The sequence below is a fragment of the Perognathus longimembris genome, chromosome 6 (genome assembly GCF_023159225.1).
Source record: "Perognathus longimembris pacificus isolate PPM17 chromosome 6, ASM2315922v1, whole genome shotgun sequence".
NCBI classification, from domain to species: domain Eukaryota; kingdom Metazoa; phylum Chordata; class Mammalia; order Rodentia; family Heteromyidae; genus Perognathus; species Perognathus longimembris.
Genome location: NC_063166.1, coordinates 77,267,265 through 77,286,730, shown reverse-complemented (window position 1 = coordinate 77,286,730; position 19,466 = coordinate 77,267,265). Strand labels below are relative to the sequence as shown.

Genomic DNA, 19,466 nt, shown 5'->3' with positions numbered 1-19,466 from the left:
TCATGTGACTACTCTCAACCAGTACTGAGGAACGCGGCTGGAAATGACCTGTGGAAATACTGCTCAGAGGTTAGATTTCCTGCAAGAAGGGAAAAGGTGAATCACTAACACAGAACCAGTGCGAGCAGTAGGAAATGTGGCTTGGTGACCCTGTTTAAAATGTGTAAGAACTAAGCTGGGTGCCAGGGGCTCCCGCCTGTCATCCTAGCTCCTCAGGAGGCTGAGATCTGAGGATGGCGGTTTGAAGCCAGTTTGAGCAGGAAAGTCTACGAGACTCTTATCGCCAATGAACTACCAAGAAGAAGTGGGGTTATGGCTCAAGTGGTAGAGTGCCAGCCTTGAATGAAAAAGCGAAGGGACAGTGCCCAGGCCCTGAATTCAAGGCCTAGTATGGGCAGAAATCCCCTTCCCCCCGCAAACTGTCATAGGCTCCCTCCCTGGAGGACTGAGCTCCGCCCTCTTCTTGCGGAAGAAATGACTCTCTCAGTGCCCCCAGTAGGGGACATGAGGCAGACGTGGGTCTTGGTGCAGGGGCTGAGTACCACACCGCAATGCTGGTGGGGACAGCAAGCTCACCCCTGGCAGGAGCCAGGGCACCGAGCACGCTGCAGGCTGGAGGGTCCCTCCCATGCCACTGCCGCGCGTGCAGGGCCGTGCAGAGGCTCGGAGCCACCCTCTGGGGTCTGAAGAGGCCCGCTGGTGCAGGCTGGCCACACCAAAGGCCGACTTGGAACCAGAGGAGATGAGGTAGGGGCCGGGGAGGGGCAGTGACAAATTCTCCCCCACGCCCCTGTCCTCAAGATGCTCCAAGACAGTGACTCACACCAGCACTCTGAAGGTGCAGTGGGGCAGAGCGACCGGCGGCACCTCGCCGCCTCCCTGCTCTCTTCCCTGCTCTCTCTCTGGGGCTGCACCCCTCCACAAGGGGTTAGTATTGAAGTTCTTACCCCAGGCTCTGGTTTCAAACTCCCAGGCTAAGACTAGACTCTCCTGGAGAAATAGGAAAAGAACAAGAAAATAAGTTGAAAAATGTAGGGAAAGAAAACTCATGAAAATAGAAGATAGGTTTTTTTTAGTTTTTTTTTTTTTTTTTAGAAATAGGTGGGATAGGGGCTGGGGATATAGCCTAGTGGCAAGAGTGCCTGCCTCGGATACACGAGGCCCTAGGTTCGATTCCCCAGCACCACATATACAGAAAACGGCCAGAAGCGGCGCTGTGGCTCAAGTGGCAGAGTGCTAGCCTTGAGCGGGAAGAAGCCAGGGACAGTGCTCAGGCCCTGAGTCCAAGGCCCAGGACTGGCAAAAAAAAAAAAAAAAAAGAAATAGGTGGGATAACAGATAAGAAATCTAAAACACACTTCTTTGAGTTAACCAATATATCATGGTTCCATAGGCAGGTGATAGAAGCTGGGTTGGATGGTAAAGAAAAGAGTACATTTATTATTCTAATATATACACACACACACATATACATATACATATGGTGTTGTTAAATATGGTGGCTCATGGCTGTCACCTTACCACTTGGGGAAACTGAAGGAGGAGGATGAGGAGTTCTAGACCAGCCCAGGCTTACATAGCTAAATTGTCTAACAAACAAAATAAATTTTGAAGAAGATAGTATTTGACAGTATTGTTGGAAAGGCTAATTAAGCCAGACTCAAGGTAAGTTGTGCCCCAAGTAGTACCCAGGGCTGAAGAACCTGCCCTGCTATTGCCGCCTTCTAGTGGCCAGAACTTGGCATAGCATCCTCTTCTGGGTTGCAGCCATCAGAGACGATTGCCCCTGCCACCCAGGGGTGATGGAAATGGAATCTTCAAGCAGAACTCGATTTAGCTTGTGGCTCACATCCAATCCATTCCACAAAGGTCACATCTGCACATCTGAACCAGGAGGGGAGATGGCAATTCCGGTCCAGCTCCCACCCTGGAGAGGCGGGGCTTGTCCCTGTGAACTACCCGGTGACCCAACTCTGGAAAAGGGCCATTGCAGAATGCATGGAAGTGAACAAGACAGGGGTCTCCCGTAAGACAAAGCAGGTCAGCCCGCACGGGGAGTACCGGCCCAGTAGCCTCCTCTGTCATGGCTTAGCATGCTCCTTTCCTGGGCAACACTAGGTTCATTTAGTAAAGACACTGAATAATCAGCCTCCCCCCCGCCCTTTGCCTTGAGACGGCACTCCTTTGGGGCAGCTACAACCATATAAGGCAACAAGATCCACTTAGAATGACCTTCAGGCCTGGACAGCTGCAAGACCCCTTATCTACTCCTTGGGCAGCAGCCATAAATCCTAGCCCACCATGAAGCCCCTGGTCCACACGTCCACACCAGGGTCTCTGCCTCCAAGACCTCGTAAGTTACATAGGTCACCTCAGACAATAGCTGACACTTCTTCTCTTGTGAGAAGGGATCTTGCCGCTCCCTTTGCAGGCAATAAACCTTTTCTTTGTTCTTTGTACCTGGATATCTGCGTGGTTTTCTGACAAAGTCTAATTTGCTCCGTAGGGAGGATTAAAGATAGTGGAAAAGAATAAAGAAAGGTTCGTCAGTAACTCTGTCACAGCTGACTTTGGGAAATAGAATGTAAGCTGTCCGGAGGAAATACAATGTCAGCTACACACATAATTAATTTTTTTCTAGTGGCTACATTCAAAGCAGTACAATAAAATATCTGAAATTCATTTTAATGATATTTGTTTTCATCCAGCACATCCAAAAGCCTTCAGCATATAACCAATATGGTAGTTATAAGTGTGGTCTACTAAATCTTGGAAATTCAGTGTGTGTTTTAGACTTCAGTCCATTTCAACTCAGAGCAGGGCAATGTCAAGTGTTCAGTAGCTTGTGGCGGGTGTATGGCACATTGCTAAGATAGAGCAAATGAAATCAAGACTCTGTCTTATACTATTAGAAAAATGAATTCCAGGCTTGACTTCCAGTTAAAAACTTAAAGGCCAGGCATTCATGATTCATGCCTGCAATCCTAGCTACTCAGAAGGCTGAGATCTGAGAATTGAAGTTTGAAATCAACCAAGGCAGGAAAGTCAGGGAGACTTTTATCCCCATTTAACTACCAAAAAGCTGGAAGTGGAGCTGTGGCTCAAGTGGTAGAGCCTTGAGTGAAAAAGCTCAGGCCATGAGTTCAAGCCCCAGTACCAATACCAAAAACAACAACAAAAAAAACCCAAAAAACAGACCTAGATATCTAAATAGACCCATGATAATTTAGAACCCTGCATCTCAAGAGAGCTTTCTCTCCACGTGCAGACCAAGAATCAGATAAAGATTTGATATCTTCTTAAGCACAGAGCTGCTGCAGAATCAGTATCTGAATAAAAAATGATCCAATGCTATCATTAGACGATTCATAGAAGAACAAATCCAAGTGGTGACTAAGTGTACAGAGTTGCAGAGTCGCCGCGGGAGGGAAATGCAAATCCAAACCCTCGTAGCACCTCACAGAACCAGTGAGCTCACACCGGCTCTGACTGGGAAGGGACGTGCTTCGCCCCAGCCCCGGCACCTTGTTGCAAAGCCATCTGGGAATGTCTGTCAGAATCACAGCTCGGTGCCTGCGCGATCTCTCACCCAGCAGACCCACGCGCGGGAATCGTCCCATGGAGATGAAGGAGCAGAATGGAGGTGGATGTTCACACCTATCATGCTCGTGATCGCAATGGGAGAAAATCCTAAAGTAAGGTGGATGGGATGCTGAGAGACAATTGCCCTCGGGACTCTGCCTGTTTTTAGTCTCTCCTCCCATGAGTCTCATTAATCAGACAGGGGAACTTAGCATCTATCCTCTGTGGCTCCCAACACTGATGATTTCACTTCTTCCATTACTCCCCCCCCCCCCCCCCGCCGCCGCATTGTGGGAGAATTCTGCTTCTCTACTGCTATGACAACATTACCCACAGGCTGGATAGTTTATGAAGAATCTTAGCCAGGCCCTGGTGGCTTACTTCTGTAATCCTAGCTACTCAAGGGGCAAAGGTCTGAGGATGGAAGTTGGATGTCATCCTGGGCAGGAAAGTCAAGGCGACTCTTATCTCCAAGTAGACACACACACACACACACACACACACACACACACGCATGCACACACGCGCGCACACAGAAGTGAAGCTATGGCTCAGGTGGTAGAGAACAAAAGCTAAGGAAGAGTGTCCAGGCCCTGAGTTCGAGCTCCAGTACACTTCCATCTCAGGTAGCTGAGTCCGTGTCCCGAGTGGCGTCCTCACTTCCTGGCAGCCCTGTTGTCTTCTTCACCTCCCCCCCATGTTGGGAAGGAAGGAGCAAGACCGTGGTCACATCAGGAGGGGCGGTGGGGCTGTATTGGAGGGCCTTCTCCAGGAGCTGCTGTTCTGCACTGCTGGGACTTGTTCCTCACCGATTGCTAATGTTGTACATTACTAATTAAGATTGCTTGCTCCTGTTGTCACTGAGTTCTTACTGCTGGAGAAGCAGCTCCCTGGGGCGAAGCCAGCTCTGCCTGGCAACGTCTGTTCAGACACACGCAGCCTCCCTGCGGTGAGCTGGAGAAGCCACCCGCTCACCAAGTCCCAGCACCAGTGTTCTTTCCAGCATCACTGAGCTAGGGTATAGTAGTGTATGCCTATAATCTCAGCCACTCAAGAAGTAGAGTCAAGCTTTGGGCCAACTCAGGCAAAACCACAAGACTCTTTCTAAAAATAAACGAAAGCAAAAAGCGTTGGGGGCATGGCTCAAGTGGTAGAGTACTTCGCTAGCAATCAGGAGTCTCTGAGTTCAGTCCCTAATACCACCAAAAGAAGAAGAAGAAGACATTCCTGAATCCTTCTTTGTGTGCCGTCTTGCAGTGAATCTCATCATTAGGGCGGGGGGCACTCTAGACCGAAAGAAAAGCCCTGTAGTGGCTTCCAGAATGCTGGCCCCAAGGTCAGAGGTCACTTGTTTCAGCTACTTAATAGCTGCATGGCAAATGACTTCATCTCTCTGTGCTCCACTTCCCCTTGTGAGAAATGGAGGTAATAATAATAATTCCTAACTCAGAGGGTTGGGGTGAGAGTTCAATTAGATGTGGTGTGTAAAGTCCCCAGGAGTAAGTAAATTAATGGAAAACCCTTCAAACAGTGCCTGCCCTCCACCCCAGTGTTAACATTGGTAAGTGGTAGCTATTATTTTTATTTACTCTGTGAGCTAGAAAATCTTTTTAAAAGTCTTGATGAGTAAGCTCCAATATCCTTCTGCCCTGTTACACACACACACACACACACACACACACACACACACACACACACACACGGGGAAGGTGGTGTCTTGTGCCAGCAGGGGGCGCTAGTTTCTCACAGGCGGCCCTGCCCGGAGCCCCTGGGACTTCTGAGTTTCCACCCTCACCCAAACAACACAACCCCTCATTCCTGGAAGAACCATCTTCGCCAATTAAGTTATTGTGAGATATGGGAGCCCCCGTCTGCAGGAGCCGAGACTAGACTGGCTGTCTGCCTTCTGCCCTTTGCTTCCCGCTTAGAGAACCAAGTCACCATGAATTTTCTTAATGATGCTTTATTCGCCTGCTCCAGCCATTTTTCTTCCCTTCCTTTCTGAGGCAGAGACAAGGAAGCGTGGCAGAGAAGACACGGGCCTTGAGGTTAGACAGAAGTGGCTCTGCATCCCGGTTCCACTTGTCTAGTGAATAACCGAAGCAAATGTCACACCAGTGGGTGCCTCAGTGTCCCCACTTGTCAAAGAAGAGTGTGAACAGGACTCAGAGGGATGGGAGGTCGAGTAAGCTGAGTGGGTAGGGTCAGATTGTCCCTAGTGGGAAGGCAAGGTGCGGGTCTGGAAGTCACGCTGGCTTGGGGGTCAGCCGGATGGTGTGACCTGAGCACCGTCAAACCTCAGTCTTCCTCATGTGTGAAATGGGCACGCTGGTATCCACAGAAAGCTGACTGCTTTAAGAATGAGAATGGGTGTGACCACCCAGAGGAGTGTTGGCTCACGGTAGACCCTGATGCATGCCAGTCCTGGTGGTGTTAGCAGGTGTATGTAGATTGTGCCATCTGTCTAGTATGGTGGCGGGGACTGTCTGTCCACAATCACCGCATGTGAGGAGAGAGACCTTCCATTTACCCATGGTCTATTTTATTTAATTTCATTTTTAAAATGCAATGAGGCTAGGTGCCAATGGCTTATGTTGTAATCCTAGTTACTCAGGAGGCTGAGATCCCAGGATGGTGGTTCAAAGCCAGGCTGGGCAAGAAAGTCTATGAGACTCTTATCTCCAATTACCCACCCAAAAAACCAGAAGTGGAGCTGTGGCTTACGTGGTAGAGCACTCAGGGACAGCACTTAGGTTCTGAGTTCAAGTCTCAGGACCGGCTCCAAAAAGAAAGAAAAAGAAAAGGCAATGAGTAAGAATGCACAAGTGTGGCATCCTAGCCACTCTCTAGACTCTCAGGGTCCAGCTGTGAACTAGACAGCCGACAGACAACTCTGTTGTCATGACGTCAGCGCCAGAAACTAGACAAGCCGTCGGACCCTGAGAGCTGGGGAGGGAGGCGGGTGGGCCAAGGGGAAGGGGAGGGGCGGTGGGGCTGGATGCATGGTCCCCGTGGCCAGGGAAGCCTGGAGCATGCCGGGAATGGAGTGAGGAAGGTCACAGGGGATGACTGGCGTGGTGGGCCTCCTTGGGGTAGGAGCATCCAGGGCCTGGAGCAGAGGCGGGCAGAAGCTGGGGTCAAGAGAGGCACGCAGAGTGGGGGCAGGGAGAGGAAATGGATGAAGTCACCACAATCATCTAGTGCTAGGTCCCCCGGGGCATTGCTGGCTGGCCTTGGTAAAGGTGCTGTCTTCCTTGGTCCCCACCTCTCTAAGGCTGGCCTGCCTTCCAGTGTCCGTGTGCACTGAGGGGCTGGGGGGAGCCAGGAAAGGGCAGTGCACGGGTGTCAGTCACAGCTGCACGGGTAACCAGCACTGAGCCCAAAGGCTTAGCTTGTCTCACATGTTAGAGGTGTCAGGTCATTATAGTGGGTCCCACAGTTTGAGGCCTGAGCTGGAACATCCGAGAGGACCTGTAAGCGAAGGGCCTATCCACCTTATGGAAGAGAGTGAAAGAGATTGGCATCCCACAATCCCCTTTGATGGTGCACCCCCAAGGACCTAAATACCTCCCGCTAGGCCCCACCTCCCAACGGCACCACGCTGAGACCACGCCTCCCACACACACACCCCCACAGCCTCTGGGGGATGGTCACAATCCAAATAACAGCTCTGGGGAGGGGAGAGGAGACACAGGGGTGCGCTGCAGGTCCCCTAGCTGAGGAGCAGAGGAGCTGGGGCATCCATCCAGAAGGGACAGGAGCCAGAGCACAGAGGTGCTGCACTGATGGAGCAGGTGCAGTCATTCTTGCTTCTCCCCTCCTTGCACACCACGGAAATGAGGTCATCCATCTGAGTTGAGGAGGTGAAGGCCTGTGGGGGAGGGGAGCAGGTTGGCCAGGACAGGGGCATATGGGGTGTTGCCCTGTATGGGAGGACCCAGGAGAGGACTGAGTGGTGAGCTTGGTTAACAAGATTCAGGATTCGGGGATGGAGGCATGGCTCAAGTGGTAGAGCCCTGCATGGCCAGTGGGAAAGCCCTGACTTCAATCACCAGTAGGGAAGGGGGGCGGGGATGGCGATTCTCCCGGCGGCGAGGGATTGGAGAGAAGAGTCTGGTGAGCATGGGGTGCTAAGTTGGGTGTGGGGGGGGAGGTCGAACAGATTGGGGAACTGGGAGGAGGATTTCAGCATGTTCCACTTTCAGGTGCCATTTTAGGAGAACTTAATATAACTACCCACATCATAAATAGGGGAATTAAAATTTTTTTTAAATTAACTGAGCATCTACTACCTGCCAGCACTGTGTTGCATGCTGTGCATTTCCTATCTCTCACGCAGTCTTCATGAGCATCCATTAAGGCTGGATGGCTGTTCTCCCACACTGCACGGTAGGCCTCTCAGACAGATCCAGTCACCTAGGCACACGGAGCGGGTTGATGGAGGACCACGTCTGAGATCTGAACTCCTATGTACCGCCAAGCACCAGATGCCGGGTGGGGCTTCTGCATTTGTGACAGTCCACCGCTCCTGCCTCGTCTCAACCTGGACACAGGACCTCTGACCTCAGCTGCCCAGCAGAGAAGCCAAGATGAAGGTGGAAAGATCTGGAATGCTTCCTAGTGTGAGTGAAGCTGTGGATCTCAGTGTCTTCTCTTGTTAGTTAGCTAAAGGATCAATGTGTTGTCTTTACTTGGCCAACCCGACTCCAGCTCCGGGGTCTCTGCCTCCGACCTAAGCAAGTTCTAATCGAGAAGAGGAAAAAAGTCAGGACGCACTGTATTCATAAACTGTTTCGTTAAATGGCAACTCTTCTGTACAACTACTTAAGGATAATAAAATATAGACAGACATACAGAAGAAGAGAAGGGTAGAACCCATGTGGCCACCTAAGCCCCTCCGGGCATCAGTAGTCTCCGCTCTTTGCTGCCTTGGGCCTCCAGCTTCTGGTCACCTCTGTGAGTCAGCTTTCGGCCCACCAGCGACTCCAGTTCTGTTCAAGCTTGGCAGAAATAGCTACTATGACTTGCACTCGAAGAAAAACAAGACGAAGACTGGTGAAGCTGAGTGATGATTCACTCCTGGGGAAGTATGTACTGAGCAGGGCACGAACAGTCACCAACTGGTCTCCTTCCAAGGGCACCGGGACGCCATGTTGCTTTGGAAGGCAGGGACGGGACAGTGGTGGATAGGCAGGGAGGCTCACAGTGCTCACAACTCAGTGCTCAGGAGCCAGTGCGGTGGGCAGAGGATGGAAGCAGAGTGGAAACTGAGTCAGTGGTTCCAGGCCGGAACAGGTGTGTCTTTCATCTTTCTGAGTTTTGGGTTCCCTGGTTGTTTTTTGTTTTGTTTTGTTTTTTTTTCCCCCATCTCCCCAGTCCTGGGGCTTGGACTCAGGGCCTAAGCACTGGCCCTGGCTTCTTTTTGCTCAAGGCTAGCACTCTACCACTTGAGCCACAGCGCCACTTCTGGCTTTTTCTATATATGTGGTGCTGAGGAATCGAACCCAGGGCTTCATGCATGCTACACGAGCACTCTACCCCTAAGCCACATTCCCAGCCCAGGTTCCCGGTTGTTAGAACTATGAAGCCAAGGAGGTTGAGATCCAAGGACCATGGGTTGAAGCTAGTGTAGACAGAAAAAGTCTGTGAACTCTTATCTCCAACAAACACGCAAAAAGCCAGGAGTGGAGCTGTGGCACCTGTTGTAGAGTGCTAGCTTTGAGTGACAAAGCTAAGAGAGTGCCTAGGCCTGAGTTCAAGCCCCTGTACAAGCACATACACATACACACACACACACACACACACACACACACACACAATTCGAAAGTGTTTGGAGGATCCATTGAAGCAGGGAAGTAAAAGCCTCTCAGGGTAGGAAGTCCAGGTGAAGGGGGTCAGTGCTTAGTCTCTTTGCCCAGTGTCCCTTTTCCTTTTGTCCATTTTATTCCTGCAGACAGGTGTAAGGTTCTGCGTAGCGAAAGGATTTAGGACTGGAACTAGAAAAATGGAAACGAGGTTTTATTCTTTGTTGTAGTTTACTTTTTGTCTTGTTTGTTCCTTTATCTGTATGGGTGGGGGAGGGAAGCTCAGCAATGGAGGGACAAAGGGTGGGCGAAGGCACCGCGGTGCTCACTGCACACTGGTGGGCAGGGATGGAGAGAAACACGGGGGGGGGGGAACAGCCTGCCATTGCCATTGTCTCATCAGCTGGCTTATGAAACTGTAACCCCTCTGCACACCACCTTTAGAACAACCATTAACACATAACTAGAATCAGGCTGGGGAGGGGGGTGGGTCCCCTGGGAGCCTCAAGGTCTCCGCTTCCGCGGCTGGGCATGCGCAGTGCCGCCCGCGTGCGTCCTCGGCGCGGCGCCCGGCTCCCGGCCCCGCAGGTGCGGTGCGGAACGCCACCTCCCACGGATCCATCCTTCCTCCGGCACGGCGGAGCTGCACCCGCTGCCTCTGCTCCGCGCCCACGGTCAGCCCCGGGTGCCGGTATAATTAGCTCCATCTCCGTAGTGAGCAGCCGCAGCCTCTGACACGACTGTCACCTCCCACTCGGATCCCCACACCAGCTGTCCCCACTGTGGAGGGCGCGCGTGACCCGCCCGCTGGGCAGCGTTAATGCTTCCCCCGGGTGGGGGGCGGGGAGCAGCGTGGTCCTCAGGACCTCGGGTGTGTCGCGAGGGTTCAGAACCTTTCCCTACGCTCTTGCACTGTGTGCAATTAACTCGCAAGAATAATTCACACGAAAGAGCAGAAGGAGGTTTGCGGCTGGGATGCAAAGCTGCTCTGGAGCACTGGTTGGGACAGCGCGGTCCTCCAGGTCAGACAGCCCGCGGAAGAAAAGCATCCTGTCTCTTTAAGAGGCCTCCGCTGGGGAGGCGGGGACTGCCGGCGACCCCCAGCCCGCGCTGGCAGCTGGGCCCGCCTCTTTTTGAGTGACGGGCCGTTCGCCCAATTGAGGCAAAGAATTTTAGCGTGACGGAAAAACAGTCTAATAGACTCCCAGGAAGGGCTGAGGGGGAGGCGGGACCCCAGGGAGGCGGGGCGGGCGGAGGCTGGTGGGCCGCTGTGCGGGGACCCGGCGCGGGAGCCGGGCCTAGGTCGGCGCCCTGGTGAGTGAGGGGCGCGCGGGGAGGGGGCGGGCGGGGATCCGCCCGGGGCGGGGCAGGAGTCGAGTCTGGCGGCGGCGGAGACCCGCGGCCACGGCCTGGGCAGTCCTGGGCAGGAGGGTCTGCATGTCCGGTACCTCAGGCCTCCGGGGGTCGCGGCCTGGCAGGGCCCCGGGCGGGACCGGACGGCGCCGGGGGGGGGGAAAGTGATGGGGGTGGGGGTGGTGGGTGGGGTGGAGGATGGAGCCAGGGGCGGGAGGAGACGGGGACGGGGTGCCGGGAACCCCGCGCGCGTGCGGCCTGGCCCTGGACCCCGCCGCGCTCCCCCGGCCCCGGGTCCTGCGCGCTCCCCCAGCCCCGGCCCCTTTCGTCGGCCCCGCTCGTCGGCCTCGGACCGGTGCTGCGTCCTCACCCGTTGGCCTCCACCCTGGCCGGCCCGGGTCTCGGTGATTGAGCCCTGCCCTGCTCCCCACCCACCCTGCCGGGTCCGTTCAGATCCGGCCCCTCGGCCCCAGGCTCGCCCCTAAGGCTCCGGATTCTCCCCCCAGCTCGGGCTCCGGGCCTTTCCGGAGCTTTTCACCCAGCGTTCCTTCCACCTGCGGGGTCCTCCAGCCCCCCACCCCATCCCCAAGCGCCCTCCCGGGGGAGGCCTCCCTAGTCCCCGAGCAAGCGGTGCCCCACCTTGAACATCTTCCTCTTCTTCCCAACACCGGCTTCGCGGTTGCCGCCCGGCATCTCTATCAGGTTAGGATGCTGCCAGGAGCCAGGCTGGGGCTGTAGCTTAGTGGTAGACCAGGCCATGGGTTCCATCTGAAAAAAAATATGTATATAGAAGAAGAAGATTTGCCCACAGGAAGAAGACAGTGTCTGGTTTTGCCCTTGGTCTGCAGCACCCCACACAGGTCAGGCACTGTAAATATTTACTAGATAAATAGAAGGTGTAGACTTGTCTAGAGGAAGGAGGTGTGAATGGATATCACCTGTGGGGAAAGGAAACCAATATTGGGCAACTTAGTGTGTGTGCACCAGACTCTATGCTAAGGGGATGCTGTCCTGGAGAAATACCATGCAGGCAGGGGCCAGGTGTTGTGGTACACACTTGGGTTCCAGCTGTGCTGGACAGATACCGTTGGAGGATCATGGCTTGAGGTCAGCCCTGGACAAAAAGCAGGAGACCGTACCTGAAAAATATAGCAAAAAGGGTTGGGAGCATGGCCGAAGTGGTAGAGCACTTGGGTGTGAGGCCTTGAGTTCAAATCCCAGTACTGTCAAGATGACTATGATGATGACAAGCACCACACATGTTATTTTAAATTTTCTAGTAGCTGTTTTGAAAACATAAAGGCAGGTGCAATTAACTGTAGTCCTGTGCTTTTTAACTTTGTGTATTCCAAGTATTATCAAACCATGTAATCGGTAAGAAACAATATTTAGTGGGACAGCTCTTTTGCAGCCTACCTCTCACTTTGAGTAGCCGGGTGGTTGTGTGTCTTGTGCTTTGCAGCCACATGGTATGGGTTGATGTTCTAGATGTACAGTGCTGGACCTGCAAACCCAAAGTGCTCAAGCCCCTTTCAAAGGAACCATCGTTACCCGCATTCCACTGATGAAAATAATGAGACTCTCATGTTAGTAGCTGCCTGAGGTTACCCTGGACTGCATGAATGGAGAAGGTGGAGTAAGATCTCCATCAGTGAATTAACTATTCAGGCTGCACTGGGGTTTAAACTGAGGGCTTCCTACTTGCTCTGCAGGTTCTCTACCACTTGGGCCACTTCACCAGCTCTTTTTGTGTTCACTGGTCCTGAGGCTTTATGTTCCAGGCCAGCCTGGTCTGTGATTCTCCTGTTTGTGCACCAGCAGCACTCTTATCATAGGCTCACACACTACCTTGCCCGGCTATTGGTTGCGATGGAATCTCATGAACCTTTTTTCTGGGGCTGGGCTCGAACCACCATGCCCAGCATCTACCTGTTACTATTGAGGCTGATGGTTCTTTTTATTCCCTATGCTCCTTCTACAAGAAGTTAGGCTCAGCCTTCTTCTAATGGCACCGCTGTCTAGCATGTTCTAGCTTGTTCTGTAGTCTGATAGCATCTAGGTGTTATCAGTATCATCTGCCTGTGCTGCTACAAGCAAGGATATTTGGTGCAGTGAAGAAAAATCCTGCCCCAGGCCTGTTGCCATCATGTGTGGTCCAGGTACTCCTAGGCTGAGGCAGGAAGATCCTGCGAGTGTCGGAATTCAAGACCATGCTGGGCAACATAGCAAAATGATAGCTGAGGAACCCTCCCTCCCCCCGCTTGCCGTGAGACGTGTCCTTCCCTGACTCAGTCACTTCCCTCACTCCAGCCAACTGCCCTAAGCGTGCTTGCTCCCAGGATCCTGGATGGGGAAATAAAACCTTCCATGCTGCAGCATCTTCAGGGGGCTGGGAATGTTAAACTTGTTTCCAGTTTGACCACGTTCAGTGGTTGTTGATCATCTGCCCTGAAGCCAGCACTGTTTTAGGCCACCGGAAGTGATTGGAGAGTGTAAGTCACCGTTCATCCTCCCAATGCTTAACTTAAGCACTTTGAAAGACAAAGCCAGATCACATAAAGTGACTGATAAGTGTGGTAAAGAACCAGAAGAAACTGTGTGGCAGGGGCTACAAAGTAGCCTTATGGCCAGCCTGCCTTTTTATTGATGACTGGTGTTTGAGTTCTGGGCCTCTCTTTTCTTACTTGGCTTTTTTGCTCAAAGCTGGCACTCTGTCATTTGAGCCACAGCTTCACTTGTAGCACTTCGTTAATTAATTAGAGATAAAAGTCTCACAGATTTTTCTGCCTGGGCTCTCTTTGAACCTGTCCTCAAATCTCTGCCTTGTAAGTTGCTAGGATGTAAGCCACTGGTGTCTCATATTTGCTGGTTAATTTGGAGATGGAATCTTGTGGATTTTTCTGCCTGGGCTTCCTTCAAACCATGATCCTACAGATCTTAGCCTCCTATGTACCTAGAATTAGAGGTGTGATCCACTGGAGCCAAGCTGAAAGGTTTTTTTGTGTTGTTGTTGTTTTTTTTTAAATTCTGAATTTGAACTTTTACAGGCTTAGTAGAACTTTCCAGGTTTCCCAGCCCCTGCTGCTTAGAGGCCATGTAGTTTATTTACCTACCTGCCTGGCTTTTTAAGGCATTTGTTGGTTTAACTTGAGTCACTAGGAAAGATCACCAGCCACTATGTTGTCTGGTTCCTGAACTGTAATAAAACTTCCAGGTTCTTCCACAGGAATAGTAATAACAGTAGAATACAACCATCAAATGCCTGCACATTGTACCGATTTTCCTCCCTTCATTTTGTCCACAATGAATCACAGACTGGCAGGGAGGGCTTTGTGTGTGTGCTGGTACTGGGGCTTGAACAAAGGGCCTGGACATTGTCCCTTACCGTTTTTGCTGAGAGGTGGCACCCTACTACTTGAAACACAGCTCCACTTCCAGCTTTTTGGTGGTTAGTTGAAGGTAAGAGTCTCACAGACTTTCCTGCCTGAGCTGCTTTGAACTATGATCCTCAGATCTCAGACTCCTAAGTAGCAAGGCTGACAGGTAAGAGTTACTGGCAGGGCAGGTGTTTTTATCCTGGGGAGATATGGTTCCAGTGTTTTAGCTACTCCTTCAAGTTCATGCAGTTAATTTTCTGCGTACTCTGTGACAGGTGTAGTGTGTGGAGCTTTACATATATCATGTGCTTTATTGTTCACAGGACTTTGCCAGATAGGGATGCTTGGTTTTCATCCTGATTTTGTGGAGTAGGAAGTTGTTACAGCTGGGATCCAAATCCAGGCCTGTCCTACTGCAGAACTCAAGTCCCCATCGCTAAGCGACAGAGCTTCCCAAGAGGTGGAGTTGGGAAAGGCCCGCCCCTGCAGGAAGAGAGAGACAGTGACAGAGACAGAGAGATAGAGACAGAGGGATAGGGAGAGACTGAATTGGAAGTGGAGGTCTGGGCCTTCTTTTGTCTCCAAGTGGTGGCCTGGTATGGTCTTGCCAGCTCCTAGTCCTCTGTTCCTTTTTTATAAAGTGAGAGGGAGGACTTGGCCTAATTATGAGGACAATGCTGGGCTGTTGTGGACACTGTTGAAGGATTCTGGCCCACAGCCTTGGGTTTCAGCTAGAACCCATGTTTTTTTCAACCCACCACACCCTGCATTACCCAGGCTTTCTCCCTGCGCAGCCCTGATTGTCTCTGTGATCTGTTGAGCGTGTGTGTGTGTGTGTGTGTGTGTGTGTGTGTGTGTTTGGTGCTGGTCCTGGGGTTTTTTTTTTTTTTTTTTTTGGCCAGTCCTGGGCCTTGGACTCAGGGCCTGAGCACTGTCCCTGGCTTCTTCCCGCTCAAGGCTAGCACTCTGCCACTTGAGCCACAGTGCCGCTTCTGGCCGTTTTCTGTATATGTGGTGCTGGGGAATCGAACCTAGGGCCTCGTGTATCCGAGGCAGGCACTCTTGCCACTAGGCTATATCCCCAGCCCTGGTCCTGGGGTTTGAACTCAGAGGCTGGGCACTCTCCCTTATCTTTTTGCACAAGGCTAGCATGGTACTACTTGAGCCACAGCTCCACTCTGGCTTTTTTGGTTGTTTATTGGAGATACGAGTCTCATGACCATTCCTGCCTGGGATGGCTTCGAACCTCGATCCTCAGATCTCAGCCTCCTGAGAAACTAGGATTACAGTTGTGAGCCACTGGTGCCTGGCTGTTGAACAGTTCTTTAAACATTAAAGTCAGTTCCAGTGGATCATGCCTGTAATCTTAGCTACTCAGGAGGCTGAGATCTGAGGACTGACATTCAAAGAAAGCCCAAGAAGAAAAATCTGTGAGAATTTCATCTCTAATTAACCAGCAAAAAGCCAGAAGTGGAGCTGTGGGTCAAGTGGTAGAGCACTAGCCTTGAAGGAAAAAGCTAAAGGACAGTACCTAGGCCCTGAGTTCAAACCCCAATACCGGCCGCACATACCAACCCATAAATAGCACAATTTTATTTCATTAGCCTATGTTTCCTTGCATTTCCCAAACAAGGAAAGGACTGTCAGTACTTCTCTAAATCTGTCACCTGGGTTATGAAGTTCGGAATTTGGAAAGTTCTAGGTGATGGATAATCCTGCTTTCCGGGGGGGCGGGGGGGGCGGCACCCTGGAGGGTACATTTGGGGTGGAATTCTGTGGGCCCAGCTCTGCATTGGGTATGGGGTACAGACAGTGGGCAGCGGGGGATGGAGAGTGGGCTTTAGAGGCCCTGCCACAGGTTGTCCATTCTCCCGCAGCGTAGGCCTGGCCCGGCCTGTTAAGCATCATATAGGAGTGGCTTCACAACGGCCTTTGATGATTTACAAACAACGTGGGCTGCACGGCCACGACACTGGTGGAGTCGGGAGGGATGTATAAAACACTGGGGCAACAAGCAAAGGTGCAGAGTGGTTCTCCGGGGCTGGGCCTTGGAGATGGGGGCTGGTGTTTGCAGGCTGGATAAGCACGGAGTTAATAGCAAAGGCAAAGGTGCCGGCTGGGAAGAGCAGGGTGTTTGAGACACCGGAGGTCTGGTGAGGGGGGAAGCCAGTTCCTCCCCAAAGCCACCCTAAGGCAGGTGTGCCCCTGGCAGTGCCCTCTTGTCCTCTGAGGCAAGGAGTGTACATGGCTCGTGGAGCCCAGAGGTACCCGCATGTGTCTGGGAGCTAGTGGCTTTTAGTCGTCTTTGGGAGAGTTGGTGGTTAGCACGAAGACTCCTTCGCTGCTGGTGGTGTGGTGGGCCGCCCCTAACCTTGAACCTGAGCCAGTGCCTCTCCTCCCCCCGGGGGGGGGGTGCACTGTGAGTGGAATGGCTGTAGAGAGGTGGGCAGGGGGAGCTGGCTGAGATGGTGTTGTGATTGGAAAGGGGGTGACCTCTAGTCACCTTCCCAGTTAGGCTGCTCACCCTGTGTTGCAGGAACCACGAAACCAAATGTAGGAACCACAAAACCAAACGTGCCCAGGCCTCCCCCTGAGTCACAAGGGAAGAACAGAACAGAAAGCACTAGCCATGGCCTTGAAGGAATGGGGGAGGCAGGAGATGGAACCTCTGGCATTCCCCATCACAAATTCCTTCTAGCAGGGAAGGAATGCTCCCTCACCTCCTCCCTGAGATGGGGTCTCCACACCCTGAAGCTTCACTTGGATGATTGAGGGTACTCCCAAAGGGCTTTCCTGATGGCACTGGCTCTTTGTTTGTTTGTTTGTTTGTTTGTTTTTAATGATCACACCTCTTAGAAGCCACTTAGAGCTGCTCCACGTAAGCCCAGCTCTTCTGTTCTCTTGTTCCCTCCCCGGTGTCACTGCAAAGCTGGGCTTTAGCCGAGTGCCGTCAGATCTGTGTGGGCCTCTCCTGTTCCATGGCCTTTCGAATGTTCCAGATTATTGTTATATTTGTTGGGCTGTACAAAGGGTGGGAGGGGGCTGGGGGTGTAGCTCAGTGGGAGATTTGCCCTGCACGCCTGAGGAAAGAGACAGATAGGAGGGAGGGTAGGAGGAAAGGGGAGGGCCCCAGGCAGGGAGGGGAGCTGCTGGCTTAGAAAGAGGCCCTGGGCCTGGGTGTGGAGGCCCAGCTCACTTCCTGGGCCCTTAGCTAGAGATCTACAGTACTGCTAAGTGCTAGAGCTAGAGCGGCTATTTATAACCCTGAGAATTCTGCAATGTTATTCAGTTGTTTCGACCTCATTTCCACTTCCTTTCTAAAGTGAAAATGAAGTTAAGCAAGCTCATGCTTGAAGGGATGGGTTCACTAGAAGTAGGCCCTTTATGCTGGGAATACTAATTATCTGGAAATATTTCCATAGGGGAAAAGCGGAAGAGATGTTCCCCCTTTTAACTAGACTCAGGAGTGCAAGTGGTGTTCTCCAGGAAGACTTGTTCTGTGTAAGGTGGATGAACGGAATTACAAACGCAGGAGCACTGTGGTTGGGAGGCGATGGGACATGGAGGGAACAGCAGACAGCCCCGGCAGCGCCTGCCTCCCTGCTGCTGGGACTGGTCCTGGCTTGTGGCAGACACAGCTACTTCCTGTGCCTAACTCTGCCAGATGTCATGCCCAATCTTGACACCACAGGGCTGTATCTGCCCTGGGGAGGGGCCAGTGAGGAAGGGAGCTGGGTCATGGGATGATGGAGGATTACAAGGTCTTTCTTACTAGTGTGGATGAGAATGGGGTGGGGGGGGACCCCTTTCCTCTTGACCTTTGCTGGGGGAAAGTGGAGAAGCCAAAGATGATAGAGAGAAGCTGACATCTGAGCTGGCCTTTGAAGCTCTGTGGCAGTCAATGGGGTGGGCAGAGAATGTACAAACATATAGAAGATATTAAAACACAGCCAGGCATGATAGGGCATGCCTGTAATTCCAGCATGTGGGAGGTTGAGGCAGGAGAGGGTGAGTTAGAAGCCAGCTGAAGGCTGCTCCAGGCTCCACAGTGATACCTAATCTTAAAATACAAAATAAAATCCCAGAAAGAAGGGAAGGAATCAAAGCACCTGGAAATGGCAGGTGGTTCAGGCAGAGTTTGGCTCGGTTGCAGGTGTAATAGTGCAGGAGGAAGCATGGACCGCCTTCTTTGGACCCAAAGAACCTTTTTATTTTCTTTTTTTTTTAACAGCAGTGATCTCTTGTGAGTTACGTTGGTCTCAGCATCAGTATGCTTTGGCGTTAGATTCACAACCAAGAAATCTCTGCAGAGCATGGCTTGGGTACGGAGCCACTGCTTTCACTGGGGTCCCAACACCACCAGACCACCTGGGACTGAGCTGTGGGGTGACACCAGCCAGCTCTGGACTCCACATTTGCCCCCTGTCTTTTCTATGCCTCCGTTGTCTTGTCTCTACAGGGTTCCTGCATGAATTGAGTACATGTAATGAATTGAATACATGTAATGCTCTGAGCATGACAACATTTTTAACTAGCATCCTCCTTCTCCCCCAAGGAAGGACCGGGAGAAGGAAGGGAACTAACCGGCATCACAAAACCTAACCTTGAGTGCTGGCGGAGCTGGTAGATTCCCTCTTTAGGAGGAAATGTTGGTAGCCGAGTGTCTTCACCCATTGGAACTGGAGTCTCCCCTCCCATACCCGAGGATTGTTTCCTGAGGGTGTGTGATCACTGGGCTAAGTGATAGAAGTAAGTACTACAGTCACTGCAGTGCTGCTCTACATGGCTTTGACCTGAATCCAGCCAGTGTCAATGAAGTGCCTGCTCAGTATGGTCACTGAAGGCCTCCCTGGGGTCTCTTCTGACCTTCTTTCAGATGGAGTTCCTTCAGAGTGTATGTTCCGCTTGGTCTTTCCAGGCATGATGAACAGACATGCAGACCCCGTGGCTAACGGGGTTTCCTTGTCAGGGTGCAGGGGGATTTCAGGGGCCTGGGCATGGGAAGTGTGGCCATGGGTCTGGCAAGTCTGCGGGGCCTTCTTCCTTGTCCTGGGGTTTTGTGCTCCCTGACATCTGCTTGGCTGTGTATTTCTAGAGTCTTCCTGCAAAATGGCCTCCTCTGCAACCCTCTGGTTTTTGCTTCTCCGTATCCTTAGCGTATGAGTAGCTTGGGTTTTGCCATGGTTCTTGCTCTGACACTGTGACCTTAGTGCTCCAACATCCATTCTCACTCTGCTTCTTTAACCTGTGTCCTCCCAGTTCCAGAATTAGGCGAGTCTAGCTGAGTTGGATGTCCACTTCCATCCCATTAGCTGTGCTGCGGCTGGAATAGATGACCTGTGCTTTGTGG

At 52.1% G+C, this 19,466-nt stretch overlaps 1 protein-coding gene across 3 annotated transcripts in view; it reads left to right on the top strand.

The window, feature by feature from the left end:
* Positions 1 to 10,613: 10,613 nt before the first annotated feature.
* Elmo2 (engulfment and cell motility 2) overlaps positions 10,614 to 19,466 on the top strand; it is a 38,686-nt gene continuing 29,833 nt past the window's right edge. The window contains exon 1 of one of the 3 annotated variants that reach the window (XM_048349544.1): positions 10,614 to 10,700. The gene's annotated coding sequence lies outside the window, so the exon portion shown is untranslated. Of the gene's footprint in view, positions 10,701 to 18,801; positions 18,866 to 19,466 lie in introns of those variants that run through there. The other 2 variants (XM_048349546.1, XM_048349545.1) reach the window with 2 other exon arrangements.